Source organism: Myotis lucifugus, unplaced genomic scaffold (assembly GCF_000147115.1).
Source record: "Myotis lucifugus unplaced genomic scaffold, Myoluc2.0 scaffold_132, whole genome shotgun sequence".
In the NCBI taxonomy this organism is placed as follows: domain Eukaryota; kingdom Metazoa; phylum Chordata; class Mammalia; order Chiroptera; family Vespertilionidae; genus Myotis; species Myotis lucifugus.
In genome coordinates, this window is record NW_005871180.1 from 2,373,097 (window position 1) to 2,388,921 (window position 15,825).

General features: G+C 41.0%; 1 protein-coding gene across 14 annotated transcripts in view; it reads right to left on the reverse strand.

The window, feature by feature from the left end:
- The window catches only part of MLLT10 (MLLT10, histone lysine methyltransferase DOT1L cofactor), a 218,037-nt gene that overhangs the window by 83,256 nt on the left and 118,956 nt on the right, over positions 1-15,825 (reverse strand). The window lies entirely within an intron of this gene.

The following is a 15,825-nucleotide window of genomic DNA, read 5'->3' on the forward strand; positions in this document are numbered from 1 at the left end:
AAAAACAGCTATTTTAGAGTCTTTTATAAATATTATTTTTAAAAATGTAAATGACTTATATTATGGCTGTTTGAGCATCAAATTGCAGCAATCAGTAAAAGTACATATTAGACATTTTTATTCAGTGACACATAGTAAATAATATTGACGGTATTTGTTTCTCAAGCTACAGCATTCTCAACAAGAACATACTACTTCTTACACATGAAATTAAAATCAGCTTTATTGTTCAGCACAGGAAGGCAACAATTAGAAATGAGGTGCTACAAAGTGATTAGAGGAATATATCCATGAGATTATAAGGCTAGAGCTAGCACAGGCTAGACCAAGAATTTTAAAATTCAGGGGAAGGCTACTTTTCAAAAAGAAAGATTAAAGCCTTTGAAACAGAAATTATTTATTCCAAGTACTAAGGTGAGAAAACAGTTATATTTTGCAGTTAAGATTTTTAAAGCTTAAAAGTATTATTATACCCTAAAATTTATTCCCAATCATCCCGTTGATCTAGATATGTTAGGGAAAAGAGTAAAATAAAGATTTGCTTAAACAATTAGTTTCCACTTTTTAATAATCATTTTAATACAAGGCGTGTGGAAATAACAGCAAACTGAATGACTATGAAAATGGGAAAATGTATTATACCTGATGCACATTTTGGGAAATAATGGGTAAATCTATTAAACCAAATGTTACATGTTTCAAAATGAAAGATGTGTAAGGTCCATAGGGTCAGGGATTTTTGCTGCTGTTAAATTCACTAAGTTCCTAGAATATAACCAGTCCTAAATTTCTGTTGAATAAATAAATTATTAAATATTTTTCTAATACATGTATCTGAAATCTCTGATGCAATACAAATGAAAAATCTAAAAACACACAAAACTGAAATTTCCCACATATAACCACCACTCAATACAAATGTCACATAAATCTGAAAAATGAGAAAGTGACAATAAAATCGAATTTCAAAATAGTTGGCATTTTTAGTAAAATCAATGTTCAGAAAAAAATAAGAGAATACTTCAAATGTTTGAAAAACGAAATATTCCCCATTACTACTTTTCTGCTATCACTTCCTGGTGCTTCCCCACCCCACATCATTTCACTGCTGTAACAGATTTTCATCATCAAATACGAGACATTACCTCATAAAAATAAACTATAATCAGTATTTTAGCAAACTATAATCCATAAATAAGAACAAAGAGTTCAATGTAAATTTCAGAAGAAAACACTCTCATTTAACAATGGTTAAACTTCACAGATTATTTCAGAAATATGAATGCATGCTGGGCAGATCACTTAGGAAACCACCCACTTCACTTCTTAAATAATTTTCCCAAGTAACGAAAGTTATTCCTGAGGTTCTCCATGCTACTCACATCTGACCCTAGTAAAGTTCAAAGTCATCTAAACAAAACAGTATTTCTTTATTCTTGTTTGTTACTTTCTCCATGCATTAAATAAGGAAAGGAGAGAAAACGGGGTGGAATAGCAAAATCAATATATTATTTGCTTCCATCTAGCAATCGAAATTAGGATTGGTAAACTTTCCCATTCATTTACCAGAATATCCTTGTTTACCCCTGGAGTAAATATTTATGCCCATAAATCTAATGAAAACATGACTTTTAGAAGAAATGGTATTACAAAGAAAGCAATGAATAAAAAGCAAATTTTAGTGGCAAAAGTCCTATTAAATAAAACGACATTTTTAAAATTTATTTTTCAATTACAGTTGATATACAATATTATATTAGTTTCATGAGTACAACGTAGTGATTAGATAGTACTTATTATATACCTTATGACACAACATTTTATTTAAAAAAACTTTTAGCCTGACAAGTGTGGCTCTGTGGTTGAGCGTCAATCTATGAACCAGGGACATGCCAGGGGGTTGTGGACTCAATCCCCAGTGGGGGGGCATGCAGAAGGCAGCCGATCAATGATTCTCTTTCATCATTTAAGTTTCTATCTCTCTCTCCCTCTCTGAAATCAATAAAAATATTTTTAAATAACAAATTTAAAACATTTTAAATTTCAAATGGTATCACAAATTTCTTTTTAATCCTTACCGAAGGATGTTTTTTAATGCCTTTTTAGAGAGAGAGAAAGGGAGAGAGGGAAGGAGAGACAGACAGACAGACAAAGAAAGAAACATGGATGTGAGAGAGAAACACTGATGGGTTGCCTCTCGTACTTGCCCAACCAGGGATGGAACATGCAACTTGCGTATGTGCCCTGACCAAGAATGGAACCCACAACCTTTTGGTGAATGGGGCGATGCTCCAACCAACTGACCCACCCTGCAAGAACTATCAAAGATTTCTTAAGCAAAACCAAAACAAAACAAAAAACCTTTAACATGGGAAAAATCTTAAATGATTTCTACTAAGTGAAAGAAACAAATCTGAAAGGGCTACATACAGTATAATTCCAATTATGTGATATTCTAGAAAAGGCAAAACTAGGGAGACAGTAAAAAGATCAGTGGTTCTCTTTTGTCTTGGTGGCAGAAGCAAGATGACGAAGGGGACAGCATTACTGGGCAAGCACCGCAACAAGAGGCACGCGCTGTGCTGCAGCGTCTGCTGCGGCTTAAAGGCCTACCACCTTCAGAAGTCCACCTGGAGCAAGTGCGGCTACCCGCCAAGCGCAAGAGGAAGTATAACTGGCCCAGCTAGTGTGGCTCAGTGGTAAAGCGTTGATCTATGAACCTGGAGGTCATGATTTGATTCCCGGTCAGGGCACATGCCCGGGTTTCAGGCTTAATCCCCAGTAGGGGGCGTGCAGGAGGCAGCTGATCAATGATTCTCTCTCATCATTGATGTTTCTATCTCTACCTCTCCCTTCTCTCTGAAATCAATAAAAACTTATTAGCCAAAACCGGTTTGGCTCAGTGGATAGAGCGTCGGCCTGCGGACTGAAGGGTCCCAGGTTCGATTCCGGTCAAGGGCATGTACCTGGGTTGCGGGCACATTCCCAGTAGGAGATGTGCAGGAGGCAGCTGGTTGATGTTTCTCTCTCATCGATGTTTCTAACTCTCTATCTCTCTCCCTTCCTCTCTGTAAAAAAATCAATAAAATATATTTAAAAAAAAAAACTTATTAAAAAAACAACAACCTTTGGCTGAGGAGTCTAACAGTTAAAAAAGCATACTTAATTAAAAGGAAAAAAAAGGCTATATAAGTTTTACTCAAAGAAAGACCTCTACCTTAACTCCATGTTTATAGGTTAACTTAGTATCTATACTAATAAAAGCCTATGTGGTTGTCATGCCCTCACGCCGTGATGCCCTGACGCTGTAACAATCCATCACCAGGAAGCTGCATGCGCAGCAGGGCATGTACAGGTGGGCAGGGACTTGACACTGCATGTGCAGCGTGGAGGCGGGTCCCGCAGCTCTGCACAGCGACACCGGGAGTCCCACGGCTCCATGCAGCGCGGAGGCGGGTCCCAGTGGCTCCACACGGTGATGCCGGGGGTCCTGGTGGCTCTGCGCAGAGCCGCAGAGGCAAGACCCCCGGCTCTGGCCTACCTCTTTGGGGCAATCCATAGAGGAGCCCCGGATGCGTGGGCAGGGCCTACCTCTTTGGGGAGATCGGTAGCAGGGCTCCTGCACTGTGAGAGGGCACAGGCCGGGCTGGGGAACCCCCCACCCCCAAGTGCACAAATTTTGTGCACTGGGCCTCTACTTTATTCCATAATATGCTTTTAATAATATGACACTGTGTAATGCCATTATAAACACACTAGAGGCCCGATGCACAAAATTCATGCAAGGGCCTTGGCCCTCGAAGCCCTGGCTTCATTTGTAAGGTCTTCGAGTCTAATTAGCTTATTACGCTTTTATTATTATAGATAACCAACTCAAAATCAAGAAGGTGTAGAAAGAAATAAAAGGAGATGGTAGTGGGGTAAGTCTAAAAGAGACACAATAAGCAAGCCTAACATCACAAATCTGTTGTTTCCTCAGTTTTACAACCTAAATATTCATAATATGGGCATCTCACTGCTCTGAAAGCAACTGTAGTGCTTAAAAACACACATTTTTTCATGTAAATTGGCCCATAAAATGCAAACTAACTATTTCAGCTGTTATTGAACTAAATAAAATATGGCTTTTTCTTTTTCTTTTCCACTGGAAATAAAACTGGATATCTGGTCATATTGATTCTCTAAAGAAGTGCATAAAGCCCTGGCCGATGTGCTCAGTGGTTAGTGTGTTAGCCGGAGCATGGAAGGGTTTCAGGTTCAATTCCTGGCCCTCCATGCAGGAGAAGGCCAATCCATGTGTCTCTTTCACATTGATGTTTTGTATTTCTTTCTTTTTCTCCCTCTCACTCTCGCTCTCCCTCTCCCTCCCCCTCACTCCCTTCCACTTTCTCAAAGGATCAATGGAAGAAATGTCCTCAGGTGAGGATTAATACACAAAAAAAAGAAGTGCATAAATACTTTGGTCTACATTGAAATTTACAAGCAACTTAATGAATTCTTTAAAATAGACATTTAGAATATGAATCGTTTTTGTTTTATGGCTAACTACAATTATTAGTCCTCAAGATAAGATTCAATACCGATATACTATTAATTAGAAACAAAAAAATGTTTCCTACCTCAAACAAAAATTTTAAATTACACTCAAAATTCAACAGCGATTCTGTAATAGGTAACCAAAGAAATAGCAGTTTGTTTACTATGCCCTTACAGTACTCTACAAGGCTCTGTAATCATATTTGGGAGAAGAAAACAGAGGGAAGAGCAACAACCATGATGAAACATAATGCTGGGTTTATAAAATGATGTCTATTCAAGTGTCTCATAAAGGCCACAAATTTTTCACTAATCCAACTATAAGAACAGAGCACATAAACTATCACACATGAAGTCTGCTGAAAAAGAAAACTTTAAGAAGGTGGGAGGGGGTAGAGAGAGATGGGAGGGCCCCATAAGCTGTTGAACAGCCTACTTCACATGCTATTGGAATACAAAAAGAAGAGTGGGATTAGGGGGGGCGGGGGGAATAGCAGGAAATTTCCAAAATTTGGTGAAAACTATAAACCTACAGATCAACTAACCCCAAGCACAAGAAACATGAAGAAAACTCCATGAATGTACATCATAATCAAACTACTTATCACTAAAAACCAACAATAAAGAAAATAAACACAGTCAGGGGGTTAAAGTTTTTAAAAAGATGCCTTATATGCTAAGAAAGAGAGATAAGGATGAAAACAAATTTCTCATAAAAACAATGTATGCTACAAAACAGAAGAGAAAATCTTTAAAGTACTAAAAAACAAATAAACAAAAACCAAATTATTAACCTAGAATTCTATAGTGAATTAATGTAACTTTTTAAAAATATATTTTTATTGATTTCAGAGAGGAAGGCAGAGGGGGAGAGAGAGAGAAACATCAACGATGAGAGAGAATCATTGATCGGTTGCCTCCAGCACGCCCCACATTGGGGATTGAGCCTGCAACCCGGGCATGTGCCCTGACCAGGGATCAAACCATGACCTCCTGGTTCATAGGTTGATGCTCAACCACTAAGCCACGCCGGCCAGGCTTTCAAAAAACAAAAGCAAAATAATTGTTTCTCAGATTTAAAAAAAAAAAAAAAATGCCAAAAGAACTAATCACCAACAGATCAACACTAGAATAAATGCTAAAGATAGTCTTTTAGAACAATCAACAAAGGAAATGTGGATCTATACAAAGTAATTAAAGCACTAGAAACAATAATTATAAGAGTAAATATAAAGACTTTTAAATTATTTAAATATCTTTATAAGTTAACTGATAACTAGATGAAAAAATATTAATTTTGATGTTTATAAAATAGGCAAAATTTTTAAATGACAAAAATAGCACAAAAGCCAAAAGGGTAGGCATAGAAGTATATAGCTACAAGCTTCTTACACAATACCTGAAAATGGTATAATATCACTTGAAGGCACACTGGAATATTAAAGATATATACCATAAACCCTAAAGCAACCAATAAAATAACACAACAAAAAATTATTACTAATCAGCCAAAATAAAATCATAAAAAATATTCACTAAATAAAAGAGTAGATGAGAAATGGGCAAATAAATAAAAAATAAACATATAACTTTGGGTGGTGAACACACAATACATTATACAGGTGATATATTATAGAACTGTACATCTTAAACCTATATAATTTTATTAACCAATGTAACCCCAATAAATTCAATTAAATTTTTAAAAAAGAATTAGAGCCGAAACCGGTTTGGCTCAGTGGATAGAGCGTCGGCCTGTGGACTGAAAGGTCCCAGGTTCGATTCCGGTCAAGGGCATGTACCTGGGTTGTGGGTACATCCCCAGTAGGGGCTGTGCAGGAGGCAGCTGATCGATGTTTCTCTCTCATCGATGTTTCTAACTCTCTATCTCTCTCCCTTCCTCTCTGTGAAAAATCAATAAAATATATTTAAAAAAAAAATTAGAAAATGATAAATTCAAATACAATTATATCAGTAATCACATTATGTGTAAATTACCTAATCCCCTCCCCCCATTGTACAGCAGAGATTTTAACATTAAAAAAAGAAAACAGAAAATGGGGAAATAGCAAAATCCATTATTACATAACCTCTTCTCAGTTAACTGACTCAACAAGTACACACAACAAAATCATTGAGGATATAAAGAACTTAAAAAATAGCAATCAACTTGACCAAAATGGAATTCATAAAAAAGCTCTATACAACAAGAGCAAAATAAATACACATTCTTTTGAAAAGCACACAGGATACTAAACAAGATAATCAATTTGTATCGTTTTTTATTTAATCTCAAGAAATGTAAAGGAATTATATAATAAAAAATATTAAATTAGAAACTACAAGAAAATATGTAACAAATCACCAAATGTTTGAAAAGTAAATAACACATTTCTAAGTAAACTATGGATCAAAGAAGAAATCAAAAGGAAAGCATGGGTATTGTTCAGTGAAATACAAATACACCATATCAAAATTCGTAAGTGGTGCTTGGAACAAAATGTATAGCACTTAATGCCTATATTAGCACTTCTGGATTCTGATTCAGCACATAAGGAACTTAGAATTCTTCATTCAATCTTAACAAGTAAAAGGTTGAACACTCAAATCAACAGCTCTTAGATCTATGGAAGCTGTGAGATCAGAGAGCAAACCACTGCCCAAAGATTGGAGAGAAAGGCAGATAGACAGAGAGAACCCCAATATACCTCTGGAGAAATCTCCATAGAAACCAGTATCAGAGTAGGAAAATCTCAAGTGTAATCAACAAACTGCTGAAGGTTCAGTGTGGATAAGTCTGAGAGATAAAAACTCCAAGAGGACTGAGTCATAGGGGAGTCCTCAAACTTTTTTGAATTTTAGCTCCAGGAGCTCTACCAAGTCTTCACAGTAAATATCAGAGCATAACCTGTTGAGGTTATATCAGAGCCAAAGTCCCTAGGTAAGGGATATACCCAACTCCCTACCCCCACCCCCACCCCCACAACAGCAGCATCCTGTCAGACCTAAGTGGGGGATGTGAGAATCACTTGTGAAGTTCCTAATCCGAGAGCACAGGCTAATCAAAAGACTACAGAATGCTCCCCCAACCCCCAATGCCTTACCACCACATTACTAAAGGCCTACTTACCATAGTTCCTTTTATGCAGGAAATCTTATCATCCTTTCTACAAAAACTTACAAGGCATACTAAAAGCATCAGAACCAGAGGCAGGTTCTCTGGCAGGATTGTTGGTGTTATCAGAACAGGAACTTTTAAAACTATGATTAACAGGCTAAGGATTTTAATGTAAAAAAACAGATGGCATGCAAGAACAGATGGGTAAGCCCTATCTGGTTTGGCTCAATGGGTACAGTGTTGACCTGCGGACTAAAGGGTCCCAGGTTCGAATCTGGTCAAGGGTACATGTCGGGTTGTGGGCTCCATCCCCAGTTGGGGGCGTGCAGGAGGCAGCCAATCAATGATTCTCATCATTGATGTTTCAATCTCTCTCTCCCTCTCCCTCTCTCTGGAATCAATTCTATACAATAAAAGCCTAATATAATATGCTAAGTGTCTGACCATTTGTTCGACCAGTCACTATGACGCACACTGACCACCAGGAGGGAGATGCTCCGACTGGTAGGTTAGTTTGCTGCTGGGGTCCGGCCGATCAGGACTGGGAGAGACGGGCCGGACACGCCCTGGAGCCCTCAAACAGTTCCTCCCTGGCCCCGATCATTCACAAGTGGGGTCCCACGGCCTAGCCTGTGCCCTCTGGCAACCCGGGAACTCTTGGGGGATGTCGGAGAGCCAGTTTTGGCCCAATACCCACAGGCCAAGCCAAGGGACCCCACCGGTGCATGAATCCGAGCATCGGGCCTCTAGTAAAAATATATTTGAGGAAAAAAAGAACAGATGGGTAATGTAAGCAGAGAGAAGGAAATTATAAAAAAGAATAAAAAAGGAATGCTTGAGATTAAAAAACAACAACACTGTAGCCCTGTCCAGTTGCTCAGTGGTTAGAACATCAGCCAGCAGACCCAAGGGTTTGATTCCCAGTAAAAGGGACGAACCTCAGTTGCAGGTTCCCCAGTTCTGGTGGGGGTGCATGTGGGAGGCAACCAATCGCTGTGTCTCTCTCGTGTCAATGTTGCTCTCTCCCTTCCTTCTTCTTCCCTTTCACTCTCTCTAAAAATTAATGGGGAAAAATATCCTCGGGTGAGGATTAAAAACAACACTGTAACAAAAATAAAGAATTCCTTTGATATGCTCATTAGTAGACTGGGCGTGGCTGCTGGAGTTACCAGAGCATAAACCTTTTTAATTTTTTTAATTTATTGATGGTCCTAGCTGGTTTGGCTCAGTGGATAAAGTGTCAGCCTGCAGACTGAAAGGTCCCAGGTTCGATTCTGGTCAAGGGCATATCCTGGTTGCGGGCTTGATCCCCAGTAGGGGGCGTGTAGGAGGCAGCCAATCAATGATTCTCTCTCATCACTGATGTTTCTCTCTCTCTCTCTCCCTCTCCCTTCCTCTTTGAACCAATAAAAATATACTTAAAAATATATATATCCTATATAATAGAGATAATGTTGTAATGTACCCCGCAAATCACAGAAGGACGCCTCAAGAAGTCGAATTAAAGAGTCATATTTATTGCAATCCGGGACTATGAGGGGACATTCCCAAATCTCATAGTAATAAGATGGTGGCAAAACCAGACTTATATAGGCAAAAATCACAAAGGTATTGATTACATCCCAGGGTTTGGAATGAGGACCCTGGTTTGCACAAAGCAGTTACAGAAGCGAGATTGAGCTGATTAGTTATCTACAAAAATTGTTTATAGTTTTGGGTCTTTGGACCTCTGAGTTGACAGAAACATTATTTAGAGCCCTCGGGTCTTGGGTCCACCGAGTTGACAGAGAAACATTATCTGGAACCCTCAGGTCTTGGGACCACTGAGTTGACAGGGAACGCACCATCTGTGGACACTAAAACAATTTAGGGTAATTGTGCTGTCCTGTTTCCCAGGTACAGAAGAATGTGCTTCGATAACCAGTAAGATCACAATCAATGGGATAGTCATTCAATCAATAAGGCATTCAATCGAATGGGATGATTTATACAATTCAGAAAATCAAAATAACCTGTCCATTGTTAAACAAAGCAAATAGGTACCATACTTCAATAATATGCAAATTAACCCTTACGCCCTCAGAGGACAACCCAGATGGCGGCATAGGTAAACACCTGAACTTGCTGCTGTGCACAACCACATTAAAACTACAACTAAAAGACAAAACAAATATCATCCAGAACCACGGGAGGCTGGCTAAGTGGAAATTCTACAACTAGAAGGAGAGAGAAAAGCGCATTGAGTCTGGTAGGAGGTGCAGAGGTGTGGAAGTGTGGAGGTACAGAGGTGCACGTGAAAGGGGCTGGCATCTGGGTACACTGTTGTCTTTTTCAATCGGGAGGGAGAAACAAGCTCCTGATTGACCTGAACTTCAGTTGCGGGTGAGAATCTGGGGACCAAGACGCATACAGAGAGAAAATGGACTGTCTGGCATCAGGCCGGAATGCGAGGGCGGCTTTCTCACAGAGGTGCTTGCAGTGGTTATTGTCCTGCACAGGGCCGCAGGACACAGAGACCCAGGAACCTATCCGGGGAAGGCCCTACAGGCAACCATTGCTGTTTGCTCCACCCTGGTGATTCCCCTGAGACCCCGCCCCACCTAATTTACAACCCCGCCCAAGCTGTTGGCAGAGGCTTTTGCATACGAATGGCCTGGCCTTTCTCCACCTAAAAACCTGTCAAACAGGAGCTGGGTCAGAGAACCCCAGAGCTTCCAAAAGAAGGCCTAAGGTTCATCAGCAGCCTGTATTGCTTCACAGCTGGGCCTCATCTGGGCACCTCCAAACCTCAAACAAAGAGGATCTCTCTGTAGCTCCTGCTGGGTAGCCTCAGGAAGTGGCTGACTTTGCACCTCCTTGGAGATCCAAGAGCCAGTGTACCCAGTGGTCAGAGTGAGACCATCCACATTACAACTCCTTAGATCCATAAGAGACTCACTCAGGGGGCAGATTCAGTGAGCACCAAAGCCCCACTGAAGCAAGTCCTGCCCCGTAAGGGTGTCTCCAGGACAGTTCTCCCATTGTAGACACAACTGGTCCTCACAGCCAATTGGCCTGGAGGTCAATTCCTCCCAGTGATACCTACAACAATCAAGGCTTAACTACAACAAAACTGTGCACACAGCCCACAAAGGGGTGCACCAAGAGTGTCCACCTCAGGTAATTAGGGAGGCTGAGCCACTGGGCCCTATAGGACACCTAGCACAGAAAGCCACTCTATCAACACAGGGAAGCAGCCAAAATGTGGAGACAAAGAAACAGGTCACAAATGAAAGAAATGGAGGGAAGCAAACTACTGAATATAGAGTTCAAAACCACGGTTATAAGGTTACTCAAGAATCTTCTAGAAACCTCTGAGAAATTGAGTGAGACCCTCAAGGATATGAAAAAGGACCAATGAAAAATTAAGCATACACTGAAATAAAGAATAATATATAGAGATCCAACAGCAGACTAAAGGATCCCAAGAATTAAGTCAAAGATTTGAAATACGAAGAAGCAAAACACACAACCGGAAAAGCAAAAGGAAAAAAGAATAAAAAAATATGAAGATAGTGCAAGGAGCCTCTGGGACAACTTCAAGCGTACCAACATCCGAATTATGGGGATGCCAGAAGAAGAGAGAGAGCAAGATATTGAAAACCTATTTGAAGAAATAATGACAGGAAACTTTCCCTACCTGGTGAAAGAAATAGACTTACAAGTCCAGGAAGTGCAGAGAACCCCAAACAAAAGGAATCCAAAGAGGACCACACCAAGACACATCATAATTAAAATGCCAAGGGCAAAAGACAAAAAGAGAATATTAAAAGCAGCAAGAGAGCCAGATCGAGAAACCAAGATGGCGGCATAGGTAAACACTGGAGATTGCTGCCTCGCACAGCCACTTCAAAAATACAACTAAAAGACATAACGGACATCATCCAGAACCACAGGAAGGCTGGCTGAGTGGAATTTCTACAACTAGAAGGAAAGAGAAAAGCATACCGAGACTCAGAGGAGGTGCGGTGCTGAAGTAAATACAAAGGTGCGGAGGTGCATGCAGAGAGGGCTGGCGGCTGAGAACACGATTGTCTTTTTCAATCGGGAGGGAGTCTCAGGCTCTGAGCTCCAGTTCCGGGCGACTCTTTGGGGACCCAGACTCACACGGGAGAAACGGGTCTGTCTGGCATCGGTCAGAACTCAAGGGCAGCTTTCTCTCGGAGGCACTCTCGGCGATTGCCAGGACCTCTGAAGGCAGGGCTGAGAGCAGCCATACTGCTGGCTCGCTCTCCCGCAAGTTGATCCCCTGGGACCCTGCCCCGCCCAAGCCGTGCACGGAGGCTTTTGCATATGAAAGGCCCAGCCCTTTGTAATCTGAAAATAACTTAAACTGCAACTGCCCCAAGGCCCCAGGGCAACTTGCATTGCTTTACAGCTGGCTTCTGCTGGGTAGCCTTAGGCAAAGGCTAGATTAGCACCTCCTTCGATCCAAGAGCCAGTGTACCCAGTGGTCAAAGTGGGACCATCCAATTACAACTACTCAGATCTATAAGGGACACACTCAGGGGGCAGACTCAGTGAGCACCAAAGCCCCACTGAAGCAAGTCTTGCCCCAGAAAGGTGTCTTCAGCACAGAAGTTCTCCCACCGTAGACACAGCTGATTCTCACAGCCAATTGGCCTGGAGGTCAAATCCTCCCAGCTTTACATACAACAATCAAGGCTTAACTACAACAAGACTGTGCACAAAGCCCACAAGGGAGTGCACCAAGAGTGTCTACCTCAGGTAATTGGGACACTTAGCACAGAAAGCCACTCTATCGACACAGCGAAGCACAAAAAATGCCGAGACAAAGACACAGGACACAAATGACAGAAATGGAGGAAAGCAAACTGCTGGATATAGAGTTCAAAACCACACTTTCAAGGTCTCTCAAGAACTGTCTAGAAGCCGCCGATAAATTTAGTAAGACCCTCGAAAAGACTGGTGAGACCGCCGATAAATGTAGTGAGATCCTCAAGAAATCTAGTGAGACCCTCAATGTTGTGCTAAAGGACCAACTAGAAATTAAGCATACACTGACTGAAATAAAGAATATTATAGAGACTCCCAACTGCAGACCAGAGGATCTCAAGAAGCAAGTCAACGATTTGAAATACGAAGAAGCAAAAAACACCCAACCGGAAAAGCAAAATGAAAAAAGAATTCAAAAATACGAAGATAGTGTAAGGAGCCTCTGGGACAGTTTCAAACACACCAACATCCGAATTATAGGGGTGCCAGAAGAAGAGAGAGAGCAAGATATTGAAAACCTATTTGAAGAAATAATGACAGAAAACTTCCCCTACCTGGTGAAAGAAATAGACTTACAAGTCCAGGAAGCGCAGAGAACCCCAAACAAAAGGAATCCAAAGAGGACCACACCAAGACACATCATAATTAAAATGCCAAAGGCAAAAAACAAAGAGAGTATCCTAAAAGCAGCAAGAGAAAGAAAGTCAGTTACCTACAAGGGAGTACCCATACGATTGTCAGCTGATTTCTCAACAGAAACTTTGCAGGCCAGAAGGGAGTGGCAAGAAATATTCAAAGTGATGAATAGCAAGAACCTACAACCAAGATTACTTTATCCAGCCAAGCTATCATTCAGAAGTGAAGGTCAGATAAAGAGCTTCACAGATAAGAAAAAGCTAAAGGAGTTCATCACCACCAAACCAGTATTATATGAAATGCTGAAAGGTATCCTTTAAGAAGAGAAAGAAGAAGAAAAAGGTAAAGATACAAATTATGAACAACAAATACACATCTATCAACAAGTGAATCTAAAAACCAAGTGAATAAATGATCTGATGAACAGTATGAACTGGTGATTATAATAGAATCAGGGACATAGAAAGGGAATGGACTGACTATTCTTGGGGGGAAAAGGGGTGTTGGGGGTGCGGGAAGAGATTGGACAATAGTTATGCACCTATGGATGAGGACAGTGGGTGGGGAGTGAGGGAGGAGGGTGGGGTGGTAACTGGGTGGAGGGGAGTTATGGTGGGAAAAAAAGAGGAACCAATGTAATAATCTGAACAATAAAGATTTAATTAAAAAAATAAATAAATAAAAGCAGCAAGAGAGAAACAGTTAGTTACCTACAAGGGAGTACCCTTACGAATGTCAGCTGATTTCTCAACAGAAACTTTGCAGGCCAGAAGGGAGTGGCAAGAAATATTCAAAGTGATGAATGCCAAGAACCTACAACCAAGATTACTTTACCCAGCAAAGCTATGATTTAGAATTGAAGGTCAGATAAAGAGCTTCACAGACAAGAAAAAGCTAAAGGAGTTCATCACTGCCAAACCACAATTATATGAAATGCTGAAGGTTATTCTTTAAGAAGAGTAAGAAGAAGAAAAAGGTAAAGATAAAAATTATGAACAACAAAGTGACAACAAATACATATCTATCAACAAGTGAATCTAAAAATCAAGTGATTAAAAAATCTGACCGAGAGAAACCAAGATGGCGGCATAGGTAAACACCGGAGTTTGCTGCCTCGAACAACCATTTCAAAAATACAACTAAAAGACGGAACGGACATCACCCAGAACCACAGGAAGGCTGGCTGAGGAGGGACTCTTCAACTAGAAGGAAAAACAACAGCATTACAAGGCTTAGAGGAGGCGCAGTGTGGAAAATTTAAAGGTACGGCGGTGCGGTGGTGAGGGTGCGCGCGCAAAGCGGGCTGGTGGCTGAGGGCGCGGTTGTCGTTTTCACTCAGGAGTGAGTCTCAGACTCTGGGCTACAGATCCGGGCGAGTCTCTAGGGACCCAGACTCAAACGGGAGAAGCGGGACTGTCTGGCTACGGCCCCTCCGAGGTTTGCAGCGATTGCTGGGACAGAGAGGCAGAGCCCTTGGGGACGGACTGAGAGCGGCCATAGCTGCTCCCTCCCCCCGCCCTGTTGAGCCCGCCCCGCCCAGGCACTGCGCACAGACATTTGCCGATCGCCTCAGGCAAGGGCAGGACTAGCGCCTCCCCAGAATCCTACAGCCAGTCGGTCTGCTGGTCAAATCCCTCTAGTGTTAACTACAACAATTAAGGCTTGGCTAGAACAAGACTGCGCACAGAGACCACAAGGGGGTGCACCAAGAAAGCATAAAAGATGCGGAGACAAAAAAACATGACAGAAATGGAGGATATGGAGCTAAGAATCGCAATTTTGAGGGCTTGCCATAAATTTGTGCAGAGCCTCACGAAAACTAATGAGACCCTCGATGCTACGATAAAGAAATTAGAAAGTAAGCATACACGGACTGAAATAAAGAATATTATACCCAATAGCAGACCAGACGAGTATAAGAATCAAACCAAAGATTCGACAAAAAACACCCAATTGGAAAAGCAAAATGAAAAAAGAATCCGAAACTGTGAAGATAGTGTAAGGAGCCTCTGGGACAGCTACAAGCATACCAACATCAGAATAATAGGGGTGCCAGAAGATGAGAGACAGCAAGATATTGAAAACCTATTTGAAGAAATAATGGCAGAAAACTTCCCCCACCTGGTGAAAGAAATGGACTTACAGGTCCAAGAAGCGCAGAGAACCCCAAACAAAAGGAATCCAAAGAGGACCACACCAAGACATATCATAATTAAAATGCCAAGAGCAAAAGACAAAGAGAGAATCTTAAAAGCAGCAAGAGAAAGAGATTCAATTACCTACAAGGGAATACCCATACGACTGTCAGCTGATTTCTCAACAGAAACTTTGCAGGCCAGAAGGGAATGGCAAGAAATATTCAAAGTGCTGAATACCAAGAACCTACAACCAAGACTACTTTATCCAGCAAAGCTATCATTCAGAATTGAAGGTCAGATAAAGAGCTTCACAGATAAGGAAAAGCTAAAGGAGTTCATCACCACCAAACCAGTATTATACGAAATACTGAAAGGTATCCTTTAAGAAGAGGAAGAAGAAAAAGGTAAAGATACAAATTGTGAACAACAAACATGCATCTATCAACAAGTGAATCTAAGAATCAAGTGAATAAATAATCTGATGTACAGAATGAACTGGTGATTATAATGAATCAGGGACATAGAAAGGGAATGGACTGACTATTCTTGGGGGGGAAAGGGGAATGGGAGATTCGGGAAGAGACTGGACAAAAATCGTGCACCTATGGATGAGGACAGTGG